The following is a 15,864-nucleotide window of genomic DNA, read 5'->3' as shown; positions in this document are numbered from 1 at the left end:
AAGAGACTGCACTCTGCAAACACATCTCGGATGCCAGAGGAAAACACCAAACGCCATCTGGAACCCTGGTGCACTGAAGCTCCCAGAAAGGGCGGCGCAGATCTTCCTGGTTGCTGCCACTGCAGAGAGCTCGTGGGCAGCACCCCCCAAGCGAACTTGAGCCTCGGGACCACAGGTAAGACCAACTTTTCTGCTGCAAGTGACCTGCCTGGTGAACTCAAGACACAGGCCCACAGGAACAGCTGAAGACCTGTAGAGAGGAAAAACTACACGCCCGAAAGCAGAACACTCTGTCCCCATAACTGACTGAAAGAGAGGAAAACAGGTCTACAGCACTCCTGACACACAGGCTTATAGGACAGTCTAGCCACTGTCAGAAATAGCAGAACAAAGTAACACTAGAGATAATCTGATGGCGAGAGGCCAGCGCAGGAACCCAAGCAACAGAAACCAAGACTACATGGCATCATCAGAGCCCAATTCTCCCACCAAAACAAACATGGAATATCCAAACACACCAGAAAAGCAAGATCTAGTTTCAAAATCATATTTGATCATGATGCTGGAGGACTTCAAGAAAGACTCCTTAGAGAAACACAGGAAAACATTAATAAACAAGTAGAAGCCTACAGAGAGGAATCGCAAAAATCCCTGAAAGAATTCCAGGAAAACACAATCAAACAGTTGAAGGAATTAAAAATGGAAATAGAAGCAATCAAAAAAGAACACATGGAAACAACCCTGGATATAGAAAACTAAAAGAAGAGACAAGGAGCTGTAGATACAAGCTTCACCAACAGAATACAAGAGATGGAAGAGAGAATCTCAGGAGCAGAAGATTCCATAGAAATCATTGACTCAACTGTCAAAGATAATGTAAAGCAGAAAAAGCTACTGGTCCAAAACATACAGGAAATCCAGGACTCAATGAGAAGATCAAACCTAAGGATAATAGGTATAGAAGAGAGTGAAGACTCCCAGCTCAAAGGAGCAGTAAATATCTTCAACAAAATCATAGAAGAAAACTTTTCTAACCTAAAAAAAGACATACCCATAGGCATACAAGAAGCCTACAGAACTCCAAATAGATTGGACCAGAAAAGAAACACCTCCCGTCACATAATTGTCAAAACACCAAACGCACAAAATAAAGAAAGAATATTAAAAGCAGTAAGGGAAAAAAGTCAAGTAACATATAAAGGCAGACCTATCAGAATCACACCAGACTTCTCGCCAGAAACTATGAAGGCCAGAAGATCCTGGACTGATGTCATACAGACCCTAAGAGAACACAAATGCCAGCCCAGGATACTGTATCCTGCAAAACTCTCAATGAACATAGATGGAGAAACCAAGATATTCCATGACAAAACCAAATTTACACAATATCTTTCTACAAATCCAGCACTACAAAGGATAATAAATGGTAAAGCCCAACATAAGGAGGCAAGCTATACACTAGAAGAAGCAAGAAACTAATCGTCTTGGCAGCAAAACAAAGAGAATGAAAGCACACAAACATAACCTCACATCCAAATATGAAAATAACAGGAAGCAATAATCACTATTCATTAATATCTCTCAACATCAATGGCCTCAACTCCCCAATAAAAAGACATAGATTAACAAACTGGATATGCAACGAGGACCCTGCATTCTGCTGCCTACAGGAAACACACCTCAGAGACAAAGACAGACACTACCTCAGAGTGAAAGGTTGGAAAACAAATTTCCAAGCAAATAGTCAGAAGAAGCAAGCAGGAGTAGCCATTCTAATATCAAATAAAATCAATTTTCAACTAAAAGTCATCAAAAAAGATAAGGAAGGACACTTCTTATTCATCAAAGGAAAAATCCACCAAGATGTACTCTCAATCCTAAATATCTATGCCCCAAATACAAGGGCACCTACATATGTAAAAGAAACCTTACTAAAGCTCAAAACAAACATTGCACCTCACACAATAATAGTGGGAGATTTCAACACCCCACTCTCATCAATGGACAGATCATGGAAACAGAAATTAAACAGAGACGTAGACAGACTAAGAGAAGTCATGAGCCAAATGGACTTAACGGATATTTATAGAACATTCTATCCTAAAGCAAAAGGATATACCTTCTTATCAGCTCCTCATGATACTTTCTCCAAAATTGACCAAACGGGCCTCAACAGGTACAGAAAGATAGAAATAATCCCACGCGTGCTATCGGACCACCACGTCCTAAAACTGGTCTTCAATAACAATAAGGGAAGAATGCCCACATATACGTGGAAATTGAACAATGCTCTACTCAATGATAACCTGGTCAAGGAAAAAATAAAGAAAGAAATTAAAAACTTTTTAGAATTTAATGAAAATGAAGGTACAACATACCCAAACTTATGTGACACAATGAAAGCTGTGCTAAGAGGAAAACTCATAGCGCTGAGTGCCTGCAGAAAGAAACAGGAAAGAGCATATGTCAGCAGCTTGACAGCACACCTAAAAGCTCTAGAACAAAAAGAAGCAAATACACCCAGGAGGAGTAGAATGCAGGAAATAATCACACTCAGAGCTGAAATCAACCAAGTAGAAACAAAAAGGACCATAGAAAGAATCAACAGAACCAAAAGTTGATTCTTTGAGAAAATCAACAAGATAGGTAAACCCTTAGCCAGACTAACGAGAGGACACAGAGAGTGTGTCCAAATTAACAAAATCAGAAAGGAAAAGGGAGACATAACTACAGATTCAGAGGAAATTCAAAAAATCATCAGATCTTACTATAAAAGCCTATATTCAACAAAACTTGAAAAACTGCAGGAAATGAACAATTTCCTAGACAGATACCAGGTATCGAAGTTAAATCAGGAACAGATAAACCAGTTAAACAACCCCATAACTCCTAAGGAAATAGAAGCAGTCATTAAAGGTCTCCCAACCAAAAAGAGCCCAGGTCCAGACGGGTTTAGTGCAGAATCCTATCAAACCTTCATAGAAGACCTCATACCAATATTATCCAAACTATTCCACAAAATTGAAACAGATGGATCACTCCCGAATTCCTTCTATGAAACCACAATTACTCTTATACCTAAACCACACAAAGACCCAACAAAGAAAGAGAACCTCAGACCAATTTCCCTTATGAATATCGATGCAAAAATACTCAATAAAATTCTGGCAAACCGAATCCAAGAGCACATCAAAACAATCATCCACCATGATCAAGTAGGCTTCATCCCAGGCATGCAGGGATGGTTTAATATACGGAAAACCATCAATGTGATCCATTATATAAACAAACTGAAAGAACAAAACCACATGATCATTTCATTAGATGCTGAGAAAGCATTTGACAAAATTCAACACCCTTCATGATAAAAGTCCTAGAAAGAATAGGAATTCAAGGCCCATACCTAAACATAGTAAAAGCCATATACAGCAAACCAGTTGCTAACATTAAACTAAATGGAGAGAAACTTGAAGCAATCCCACTAAAATCAGGGACTAGACAAGGCTGCCCACTCTCTCCCTACTTATTCAATATAGTTCTTGAAGTTCTAGCCAGAGCAATCAGACAACAAAAGGAGGTCAAGGGGATACAGATCGGAAAAGAAGAAGTCAAAATATCACTATTTGCAGATGATATGATAGTTTATTTAAGTGATCCCAAAAGTTCCACCAGAGAACTATTAAAGCTGATAAACAACTTCAGCAAAGTGGCTGGGTATAAAATTAACTCAAATAAATCAGTTGCCTTCCTCTACACAAAAGAGAAACAAGTTGAGAAAGAAATTAGGCAAACTACACCCTTCATAATAGACCCAAATAATATAAAGTACCTCGGTGTAACTTTAACCAAGCAAGTAAAAGATCTGTACAATAAGAACTTCAAGACACTGAAGAAAGAAATTGAAGAAGACCTCAGAAGATGGAAAGATCTCCCATGCTCATGGATTGGCAGGATTAATATAGTAAAAATGGCCATTTTACCAAAAGCAATCTACAGATTCAATGCAATCCCCATCAAAATACCAATCCAATTCTTCAAAGAGTTATACAGAACAATTTGCAAATTCATCTGGAATAACAAAAAACCCAGGATAGCTAAAACTATCCTCAACAATAAAAGGACTTCAGGGGGAATCACTATCCCTGAACTCAAGCAGTATTACAGAGCAATAGTGATAAAAACTGCATCGTATTGGTACAGAGACAGACAGATAGACCAATGGAATAGAATTGAAGACCCAGAAATTAACCCACACACCTATGGTCACTTGATTTTTGACAAAGGAGCCAAAACCATCCAATGGAAAAAAGATAGCATTTTCAGCATATGGTGCTGGTTCAACTGGAGGTCAACATGTAGAAGAATGCAGATTGATCCATGCTTATCACCCTGTACAAAGCTTAAGTCCAAGTGGTCAAGGACCTCCACATCAAACCTGATACACTCAAACTAATAAAAGAAAAACTAGGGAAGCATCTCGAACACATGGGCACTGGAAAAAATTTCCTGAACAAAACACCAATGGCTTATGCTCTAAGATCAAGAATCAACAAATGGGATCTCATAAAACTGCAAAGCTTCTGTAAAACAAAGGACTCTGTGGTTAGGACAAATCGGCAACCAACAGATCGGGAAAAGATCTTTACCAATCCTACAACAGATAGAGGCCTTATTTCCAAAATATACAAAGAACTCAAGAAGTTAGACCGCAGGGAGACAAATAACCCTATTAAAAAATGGGGTTCAGAGCTAAACAAAGAATTCACAGCTGAGGAATGCCGAATGGCTGAGAAACACCTAAAGAAATGTTCAACATCTTTAGTCATAAGGGAAATGCAAATCAAAACAACCCTGAGATTTCACCTCACACCAGTGAGAATGGCTAAGATCAAAAACTCAGGTGACAGCAGATGCTGGCGAGGATGTGGAGAAAGAGGAACACTCCTCCATTGTTGGTGGGATTGCAGACTGGTACAACCATTCTGGAAATCAGTCTGGAGGTTCCTCAGAAAATTGGATATTGAACTACCTGAGGATCCAGCTATACCTCTCTTGGGCATATACCCAAAAGATGCCCCAACATATAAAAAAGACACGTGCTCCACTATGTTCATCGCAGCCTTATTTATAATAGCCAGAAGCTGGAAAGAACCCAGATGCCCTTCAACAGAGGAATGGATACAGAAAATGTGGTACATCTACACAATGGAATATTACTCAGCTATCAAAAACAATGACTTTATGAAATTCGTAGGCAAATGGTTGGAACTGGAAAATATCATCCTGAGTGAGCTAACCCAATCACAGAAAGACATACATGGTATGCACTCATTGATAAGTGGCTATTAGCCCAAATGCTTGAATTACCCTAGATGCCTAGAACAAATGAAACTCAAGACGGATGATCAAAATGTGAATGCTTCACTCCTTCTTTAAAAGGGGAACAAGAATACCCTTGGCAGGGAAGAGAAAGGCAAAGATTAAAACAGAGACTGAAGGAATACCCATTCAGAGCCTGCCCCACATGTGGCCCATACATATACAGCACCCAATTAGACAAGATGGATGAAGCAAAGAAGTGCAGACCGACAGGAGCCGGATGTAGATCGCTCCCGAGAGACACAGGCAGAATACAGCAAATACAGAGGCGAATGCCAGCAGCAAACCACTGAACTGAGAATAGGACCCCCGTTGAAGGAATCAGAGAAAGAACTGGAAGAGCTTGAAGGGGCTCGAGACCCCATATGTACAACAATGCCAAGCAACCAGAGTTCCCAGGGACTAAGCCACTACCTAAAGACTATACATGGACTGACCCTGGACTCTGACCTCATAGGTAGCAATGAATATCCTAGTAAGAGCACCAGTGGAAGGGGAAGCCCTGGGTCCTGCTAAGACTGAACCCCCAGTGAACTAGACTGGTGGTTGGAGGGCGGCAATGGGGGGAGGGTTGGGAGGGGAACACCCATAGAGAAGGGGAGGGGGGGGATGTTTGCCCGGAAACCGGGAAAGGGAATAACACTCGAAATGTATATAAGAAATACTCAAGTTAATAAAAAAAAAATAGAAAAAAAATGACTGGAAACAGAGAAGTAATGCAAATCTTAAATTATGATAAGAATTTAAAAGTTGATAATTTTACATAGAAAGCTATTGCAATACTTGATATTTTGACATTCCTATAAGGAATAATGCAAAATGTACTAATCATTAAAATGTTGGAAAATAAATTTTATTCAATGTAAAAAAACAAACAAACAAACAAAAAGAATCCTTAAGACTATGAAATCTCTTTTTCAAAATCAATCATTTAATTTAACCACGTAATTCCACATCTATCTTTTCAGGGCATACACAAAATGCCCAGTGTATTCTATTCTCCAGAGTCTGTGTTATTACAAGCAATAAATGGGTGATTGTGACAGAGACAGAAAAATCAGCTAATAGAAAGATCTCTTCTGGAACTGCGGCTCCTACTGCAATTGATGTATAAAGCCTTAAGGTGTTTTTGTCCCTCATCCTCCTTATAGCACAACACAGGCTGGATCCCACCTTCCAGTTTCAAGGTCATGGTTAGAGTATTCAGGGTGAAAAATGAGAGAAAGCTCCAGTAAATCATTACTGGAAGAATCGTGGGTTAATCACTGAATCCATGAAGGAGATGACAAACAATGTTGAAACAAGGTTAGGAGTCAGCACATCTTCAGCTCTGCAGCTTGAAGAATCAAGAAAAGGGGTTGGTGAAATACAGAGCTCTGACGCCCGAGGATTTCCACAGTGATCTCTGGCCCAGCTGGATGCATGGGTTCAGGTGAAGGGAGAGAACTCAGGCAGGGAGGGAAGATGGCTTCCGCCACCCCCGCTGCGGATCCTTCTCCTTTCCCGCCACCACTTAGGTTGTCCAGGCTGGACTGAGCCAGCAGACTGACTAGCCGGCTAGGGGTGCAGGGGAGATTCTGGTGGTGATTTTAGGAAAGCAGATCTCTTTCCCAAGTGGCGGTGTTACAGCTCTTATGACAGAAGCTCTCAGATAATGGAATAATTCCTGCACACTTTTAATCCTGAACATGATTCTTAAATACAGTTTTTGGATGGGTCAGTGTCTGACAGCAGTTACTTCCTATTGGTTTGTCCTGAGAGCTTGGGAAGACTTCATCTGCATATTCAGGGGCGTGATCGTGTTTCTATGACTGATCTGTCTTGAGCCTATGTGACCTGTGGAGGAGGGGTTTGAGGCGTGACTGGTCTGTCTCAAACCTCTCTGCAGGAATTTGTGGGGGGCTGCAGCTACTGAAGTCTTGATCTTCTAGGAGACTGGAAATGCACCTGCTGTCCCTTTTAGGGTCTCTAGGGATCGACCGATCTTGACCAGGAATCAGGTACTTTTCACAGCCCACCACCGACCCACAGTGAAGTAGTGCTTGCCAATAATGTTTGAGGACCTTGGATCCTCAGCACCCATTCACAGTTCTGGGAAGACAAAGTAAGGCAGCTCCCTAGTGTCTACTGGACAGACAGCATAGCCTTCTTGGTAAGTTCCATCCAGGCCAACAAGAATCCTGTCTCAAAAAATCCTGCAGAATGAAACATAAGGTTGTTCTATGGTCTCCATATAAAAATGCATACACATCCACCCACAGGAATGTGCACACACACACACACACACACACACACACACACACACACACACCAGAATTGAGAAGAGTTTATTAATGAAGGTTCTACAACAAGACACTCAAGAGATACTGCTAGAAAAAAAAAAGGTAGTAGCCTGATCTTCCTTCCATGTGACCAGTACCCTTGAAACCCAACCTTTTGCACTCGCCAGATTCTGACCATGTTCTAAGCCTGCCTGCTCCTGTTTCCACGGAGCCTGTGAATCTTGAACATTAGTTCATCGGAAATTTCTCCCATTCCAAAGGACAACTGTAATCAGTGGATATTGCTTACAATTGGGATCGTAGGTAATATATAGAGAGTTGTTCAAAGATTTGTGATAACTTACTAGCTTTGGAAGCCTACATATACCGTGCTATTATATTGATAAGCTATGATCTTTTTAGCTCATTCTGGATCAACATTAGCAATAGCAGTGAGCGTGGATTTAGCCTTGCTTGCAATCTCAGGTCTATACAGTCTTTGGCAAAGGCTGAAAGTAGGATTTCTATTTTCTATCCATGGCTGCCATTGTGCGTGTATTTGTATCCTAGTCTCTATCCCCAGTGGATGGTTTTCATTGGTTACAATTGTCTTCTTGGGTCTGATTGTAAAATCTTGAAATTAAAACAGAAAGGCTTGCAATACACTTCATCCCTGCCAAAGCGAATTCATCACAACAAGAGACAAAAGAAAACTCTAGTTGATCATCCCAGGGGAATGGAACTTGGGGATCCTTTGCCAAAACTATGATGAAAGCAAGACTTCAATCAGAAGATGGCTTTTATCCTTGGAGGCATCAGTAAGCTGACCTGAAGAAAACTTAGTTGTGCTCTCTTTAGCCTTAAATGTGTGGGAACCAGACACGAGTCTCCATAAGCCAAGATTTTTATTACAGAACTAACCCAAACTCCTCAAAGGGCATCATAAATTCACAGTAACGTGTCCATTGAGACTTTTACTTAGTAAATGATGGGAAGATACACATATTTTCCTAAGCTAGTGTTCACCCACCATCATCCAAGAGACCATTTGGTGACCCAGCCAATGGCCTTTAGTGACTTTCTATTTGGTCTGTCCTTGATTTTGTACACTTATTGAACCAAATCTACATATAGAAAGTTTGCCCCAAGAGAGCCACTTAGTGAGAAAAAACAGAGCTCTACAAATCTAGAGGCTGTCTCTGTTAAAAGAAGTAATGAGAACCATGAACTTGGAGAACTGTAAAAACAGCACACTGTCTTTGGAAACTAGATGCATTCATCCTTAAGGCGCTTAACCTTAAACCATATGCCAAGAAGCGGCCATCTGATAAATAGTACTGGGAAAACAGCCAATAAATATACAGAAAGTTGCTTAACATCACTAGTCAAGAAGGAACCTCAAATTAAAATCTCAGTGGGATAGCGTTCAACCCATCAGACTAGCTAAGGTTGAAAAGATATATTGTACTAGATTGCATTGTAAATTGCAGGAGGAGTGGGTTTTTGTAAACTGCAGGTATAAACTAAAGTTGGAATATTAACTCTTGAAAGTGTTTACCATTGTTCTTTACATGCTGTATGGCCAGGCAATTCCACTCCCCAGTGTCTGCCTCTGTTAGTTACTTTTGTTGTTGTTATAACACAATACCTGAAAAACCTACTTGAAGAGTTTACTTTTACTCACAGTTTGAGAGTGAAGTCCATTAGAGAGAGGAACAGGGCACACAGCAACAGCGTGATCACCTGGGCATCTACAGTCAGAAAACAGAGAGAGATGAAGGCCAGGGCTCAAAGAAATGTGAACTCTTTCTCTTTTTTCTTGAGTTCAGGACTTCAGCCAGTGGGACGGTACCACCAACACATAGGATGGGTCTTTCATCCTCTACTAACTTAACCTAGAAACTTCCTCACAGGCATGCTGAGAGATTTGTTTCCATCATGATTCTAAATCTTTTGAGGTTGATATCATAAAAAAACAGGCCATCCAACAAACGTCTTCATCTGTAGAATAAGAAGCATAGATGAGGATGTTTGCAATCACTAGAAACTGAAAGCAGTCTTCAAATGTTCAACAACTCTTAAGGATACATCCATGTCCCTAATCCTGCATGAGAATGTAAGTGAGTAAGCATTTACGTATGAAATCCTACAAATTTAGGATTTTGTAGATATACAGAAGCCAGGAGCTTCGTACTATTCCTTTTGTTACAAGTTCAGATCAAGGGCAACCGAAGTGTAGTTTTAGAAGTCTGGTGGTCAACCCCAAAGAACACAGAATATTCCAGAGAAGCAGAGATAACAAACCTGCAGTGGCTACCCAGAGTGTTAGTTAGCATTCTTAATCCCAGGGCCAGTTTCTTCATAATAAAGGAAGTATGCTTTACTTTCATGTGTGGATATATACAATGTTTTGAAACATTGACATAAATGTGTTTCTAGTCCCATGTGGAAGACAGCCACAGTGATTGAACTCACGGGTGGTAAGATCAGTCCTGTATTTACCACTGGTTAACCTCAGCTTGCTCATGTCTAAAAATAGATCTAAGACTTCTTCCAGGAGTTTTCCTTGGGGCTTCCAAAAACATTGTTCTTTCTACCCATAATCCTTTGCCATCTCCCCTTGCCTCTGATTTCTTAACTTGGATAATGCCTATTCATCTTTGGATATACACACTAATGTCTCAACACTTGCAGTGACAGTCACGTGTTAGTGATGCCACATCTCTGTTCTCTTCATGCCATGACACGTATCATCAGGGACCCAGTTATATAACAAGAAGAGATGTGGACTGAATGAAAAGAAAGTATTAATGGACTATGAAAGGCTCCAACATACCAAGGAAGCCTGAAGAAAACATCACAAAAAATATATAAAATCTTGTTTTTGATAGACTTGGGTAAGAAAAATTGTTGTTGTTACACCTACATTCACTATCAGAAAAACAACATACCTAGTCACTTCTGTGAATTACTCTTTGGTTTCTCAGTATAGAAAATCAAGCCTTGATTGTCCAAGATGCCCCGGGGAAGTACAGCATGCCATGGTTCTTGGTTCTAGCCATTGTTTGTTTACCTGCCTTTCGCAATGTACAGCAGCATCTTTGAGATGAGGAATCCTATTTCATTTAACGTAGTTTCATCCTTACACTTAGCACAATGTCTGACACACAGCAGGCTTGAGTAAACATTGTTGACCAAATGAATAACTAAAGAGTTGTAAAATGTTTGGCATAGCTCCTATGTTTCAGAACAGGTAAGAGGCAAAAGTGGGTTCTTTAATATCCAGGTCTATTTCACATGGTGTTTTGTGTCCTTAATGATGATATATCAGATGGTTAGTTTATGCTCGGCAGTGCTATCTGAACGATTAGTTGAACCCATGAATGAATGAGCATGGGTCAGTATAATGCAACTCTAGGAGATTGCATCCAAGGGACATCTTTTTAAAAATGGCTGAGTAGATGATGGTAGGTTAATTAATGACCCATTGAGGCAGCTGAACCCTGCAGGAAGGGAAGTATGATGACTGATATGGATTGATAGCTTGAGAGGATCTAGAATCACCTAGGAGATAAGCTTCTGGGTTTGTTTGTGAAGGAGTTTCTAGATAAGGCCTCCTAGATGCTTGGAGACCCTTTCTAAACTAGGGCAGCAGCAGCACCCCCTGGGCTAGGGTCCTGAACTGAATAAAAAGGAGAAAGCAAATTAAGCTGCAGCATTCAACATTCTGGTTTGTGACTGCAGAAATTTGTAACCAGCTACCTGGCTCTCCTGCCTAAATGCACTCCCTGTCATGATGCACTATATCCTTAAATTATGAACTAAAATCAACCCATTTTCCTTTACTTGTTTTCATTGGTTATTTTGTTTTAGCAAAGGAAAGGGGTCCTAATGCAAGGATCATTAGTAGATGGGATGGATGCTGATGATTTGGGCATGGGTTTCCTATCACTACCCATTGAGATTTGTGTGTGTGTGTGTGTGTGTGTGTGTGTGTGTGTGTGTGTGTGTGTGTGTGTGTCAAAGACAAATGCATCTTTCTTCTCCTCATTCACTTCTCCACATCGAGACCACTTTCTTTCCATGCAGCAGCTTAAGCACGTGGAGATATCCAGATACCTCATGTGATTCTCATCTTAAAGCACCAGGTAAATCTACAACCTTCTCTATAGAACCCTACTTATGAGAGATCCAAATCTCTCATCTCTTTGGGTATTTCTGATTACTCAACTGTCAATCCAGCTTCTAAATTCTGAGCTACAGCACTGGTTAATCCACCAAGATTTTTCATTCAAATGAAATTATAGGGCTCTATAAAATTACAATGGCTCCAAATTTGGCCTGGCCCCATGGCTTAAGGTACAGTGTTAAGAAAGATTCAGAAATGGGCTTGATTCAGCAAGTCAGCAACTGTACAAAGCCTGATCAGGGTCCACAAAGAGATGCACAGTTCCATCATTGACATGAAATGACAATCCCTTGTTAGAGGACACTTGTCATGAATCAGCTAAATGAGAATTTGAAGACATCCAGATGGCTATATTTATTGGTACAAAGATGGAAAATTTGAAGCGTGGTAACGTTCTCATCGCCGAAGTAGAATAATTTTAGAATTACTTTTAACATGCAACTTTACATAATGAATTTGAGCAAGGAGCAACGGATGGGCTTCAGGAAAGCTGGTTCACTGTAGATAGATACCAGGAGAGGGCAGTATTTCCTCCGCCATGTGGTTCTGAACTTGGAGGCCATCAACATCTGAAAGTTAACAATCTCACATAGCCTAGCAGCTGCCCAATTTGTTGGCCATTGTAATCTTTCTTTTATGGCACACTCTTTCTCTTTTAAAAGAGATCCATTTAGCCAATATAGCCTTTAAATATGTGCACAATGCTAATGATCTGTAAGCGGTGTGCCAATTCCTCCACGCCCTCCCATTTCCTTTCTGTTGGTTTTTATATGAGCAAGCCTTTGCATGTCTAATTGTATGGAGACAATTAGCTGACTATAAAATGCTGCCCATCCCCTCGTATCTCGCATGTGCAACTACTTACATAAAGCATTCACTCACATGTACTGAAGTCCTGCAGCAAAAAAACAAAAGGATAGAGAATTTATCCCAAACAGGTTGCATCCCACATCCTCATCCCAGAACTCAACATCACATAACCACATTATGCTGTCTCTTGAGTTCATTTGGCTTTGTTTTCTACCTGTTTTATACAGTAAAGATGAAATGGCTGAAGTTACTACTCCCTTTCTGGTAGCCTTATTATACAAACATAAATCCAGCAGTTGAATGAAGTAAATATTAACTGAGTCTCCGTATACATGCTAGGCACTGCCAAGCATAGACAGCAATGCCTCAAGGAGGGACAGTCTCACATTGTGCTCCTTAGTATAGGAGTCACAAGCCTTATTCTTTCATTCTTATTCATTCTTCGGGTACAGTGGCCACATTTCAAGTGTTTGATCACAGCCCAATGTGTCTACTGATGGCCATAATAGAAAGAATAGATGTAAGAATTTCTACCATGTCTGAGTTCTATTGAACAAGGTTATCAGAAGGATCGTTCAATTCCTGGGAGTCTGTGATTAATTTGGAATGTGCTGTTAGACAGATATATGGAGGGCAGGGGGTAGACTAGGGAGGTGTCTCATTGGATAAATCGCTCGCTTACACAAGTGTGAGGATCTGAACTCAGGTAAAAGGCAAGCAGTACAGCAACTGCCTTTAATCCCAGCACTTGGAAGGCAAAGACAGAAGATCTCTGAGACAAGGTGGCTAGCCAAACTAACCAGAATTGATAGCTAAAGGCTCATTAAAAGACCCTGTCTTGGTTACTAAAGTGGAGGACAATACACACACATGTACATGCATATTATGTGTACATAAACCAGAGACATGTTCCTACACATGTGCCAAAATGCATATACCCTTGTAAGCACATCCCACACACATGAAAACCAACAAAAAATAGAGAAGTAACACAAGAAGGGTGACAAACTCTTTACAGCAGCATTGAAGAAAATTGTATATATAATCCATGTCATCATTCAGGGAATTTTGAAGTACCCAAGTATCCTGACAGGAAAGGTAAAGGCTGTAGAAAGACACATCATGGACATGTATTGAGAAAGATGAAAGACCACAATACATTCAGAGCCTGTGAGCCTCTCTGTAATGTGGAAAGATAAAAGCTGAGGGGCAAGAGAGTTTGTCAGGAAAAGAAAGGGGACTGTGAGACATCGCTAGGTCACTGTTTTGAGCATTGTTAGCTCTTCTTATTCAAACAGAATGAAGGAATTAATAGTGACCCCTTTATTCTGGGCACAGGAACAAGGATCAGAGAGACTCATTCTTTCCACAACATTGTCTGAGTGGAAAATGAAAATCTAGCTTTCTTGCAGTCCTGCTCACAACCTTCCAGAACAAGGCTGCTTTCCCTCACACATACCTCACAGGACTCACAAGACAGCCCACTGGCCACGTCACCAATAACACAGCTGGCCCTGTCACATCCTTATCCACCTCACTCTCTACTGATGCGTTCCTCCCAAATGAGAGAGCAGCAAATGCTTTCTGCGGAAGTTAAAGCATTCAAGCCTCATGAATTTTGGGCTTTGAACCCGCCTCCAACTTTCTGTGGTTACAGTTCATCGTCTCCTGGCAAAATGCAACTTCCTGGTTCCAAGATAAAAAAGACTTGGGAAGAAAAGGGAGAAAAGCGAATGACTTACTTGACATCAATTGACTCTTGCAAAACAGAACATTGATGGGCAGAGAGTCCCAATCATCCCGATTACATTTCTGAGAATCCACACATTTTCAAAGTTTTCAACAGAACAGGCTTAGTGGAAGGAAGTACATTTGGGGTTTCAAGACCTTTGAAGACAGTTAGAGGCAGAACACAGCACATAGTGATGACTATAAAGATTTTTTTCTTTTGGTAGGGAGCAGGATTGTCAGGCAAGAAGCTCTGTTGTAATCGGTGTTCCAAGAATGGCTGGTCTTTCATAAGAGTTGAGGTAGGGATAGTGGGGGAGGGTGCAGACTGCAGGCTGAGCTCATCATGCGGTTTTATTTAGGCTAGAGTAGAGAGAATCAGCTTTGCTTTTTATTTCCACACAAATGCTCAAGGGGCCAGAATCCTCTAACATTCCTAACCCAGATCATTGTAGCAGTAATCAGTCTGAAATAAAAAGTGCACAGAGATGCAAGATACTTCCTGGTCAAGAGTTACCAAGAGAGACCAAAGGAGCACATATCAGCCTCCAACAATCTAGGGTTCAGAGCGTCCTTTTTCCTCCCAGATGGCCAATTATTCATGTAACAACACCTCATACAATTTGATAGAGGAGAGCCCCAGCCAGGCCAAATGCTCACCTGCTTGGGACGCCATCTTTCTTCGTCATCTTTGTTAGGAACGTGAGGGAAGGGAGTTGGCCTCTAGGCTTTCTTTAAAAACGGCTAAAGGAAAAGGAGGGTGTAGCTGGCATCCTGCCATGTGCTGCTGTGACTTAGCTTTGCACCTTGGTCATGTTGCCTGACAATTTAAGGCTCCATTTCCTCATTAGTGAAATCGGGAAATCCCATATTTACCAGTGTCTATGAGGATCAATTTGAGATTGCATGAGCTGTAATCCTTGCGTACCTAGCACAAGACTTGACAAACACAGGAAACGTCTGGTTGATGCTGGTCATGGTCTACCACAAACTGACTAACACATGGCAGAGCTGGGAAGAATGACTAGTCTCACAGAGGAGATCATCTTCAGGTTCCTAGTATCCCATCTTCATTAAGAAAATAAAATGATGAGGACACGAGAGCTCGGCTCTTTAGGGAATATTTAAGTACTACACTATACACTATTGTCAGTAATAGGCTAAGCCTCTAGGACTCAGTCATCATTTGTAACTGAATGTTATACCCGCTGAATAAAAACTTCTCCTCTCCCTCAGCACCAACAACCACCAATTCTGCTCTCTGTGTCCGTGTGTTTGAATAGTCACACGATGGGTGCTAACCAACTTTTTAAACACAGCATGTCAGGTGCTTCATTGGTCCATGAGGGAAGTGTTCCTTCTTGTTTAGAACAGAATAATATTCTATTCTATCATGGTCCACATCTTATCCATTCTCCTTTGGGTGGGCATTCCGTTGGTTTCTTCATTATCATGGCTGTTGTGAAGGATGATCAATATGAGTACTGATTTGACTGT

General features: G+C 40.8%; 1 long non-coding RNA gene across 2 annotated transcripts in view; it reads right to left on the bottom strand.

Annotated features, from left to right (window-relative positions):
* LOC134486826 (uncharacterized) overlaps positions 1–15,864 on the bottom strand; it is a 39,783-nt gene that overhangs the window by 12,766 nt on the left and 11,153 nt on the right. The window contains exons 3-4 of one of the 2 annotated variants that reach the window (XR_015686102.1): positions 12,695–12,724; positions 9,325–9,391 (exon numbers count right to left, since the gene is read on the bottom strand). This is a non-coding gene — a long non-coding RNA (uncharacterized LOC134486826). The remainder of the gene's footprint in view (positions 1–9,324; positions 9,392–12,694; positions 12,725–15,864) is intronic. The other variant, XR_015686101.1, reaches the window with a different exon arrangement.

This window comes from Rattus norvegicus, chromosome 4 (assembly GCF_021556685.1).
Source record: "Rattus norvegicus strain SHRSP/BbbUtx chromosome 4, alternate assembly SHRSP_T2T, whole genome shotgun sequence".
Lineage (NCBI taxonomy): Eukaryota > Metazoa > Chordata > Mammalia > Rodentia > Muridae > Rattus > Rattus norvegicus.
The sequence above is the reverse complement of the archived record's forward strand: the minus strand, read 5'-3'. Positions and strand labels throughout refer to the sequence as shown.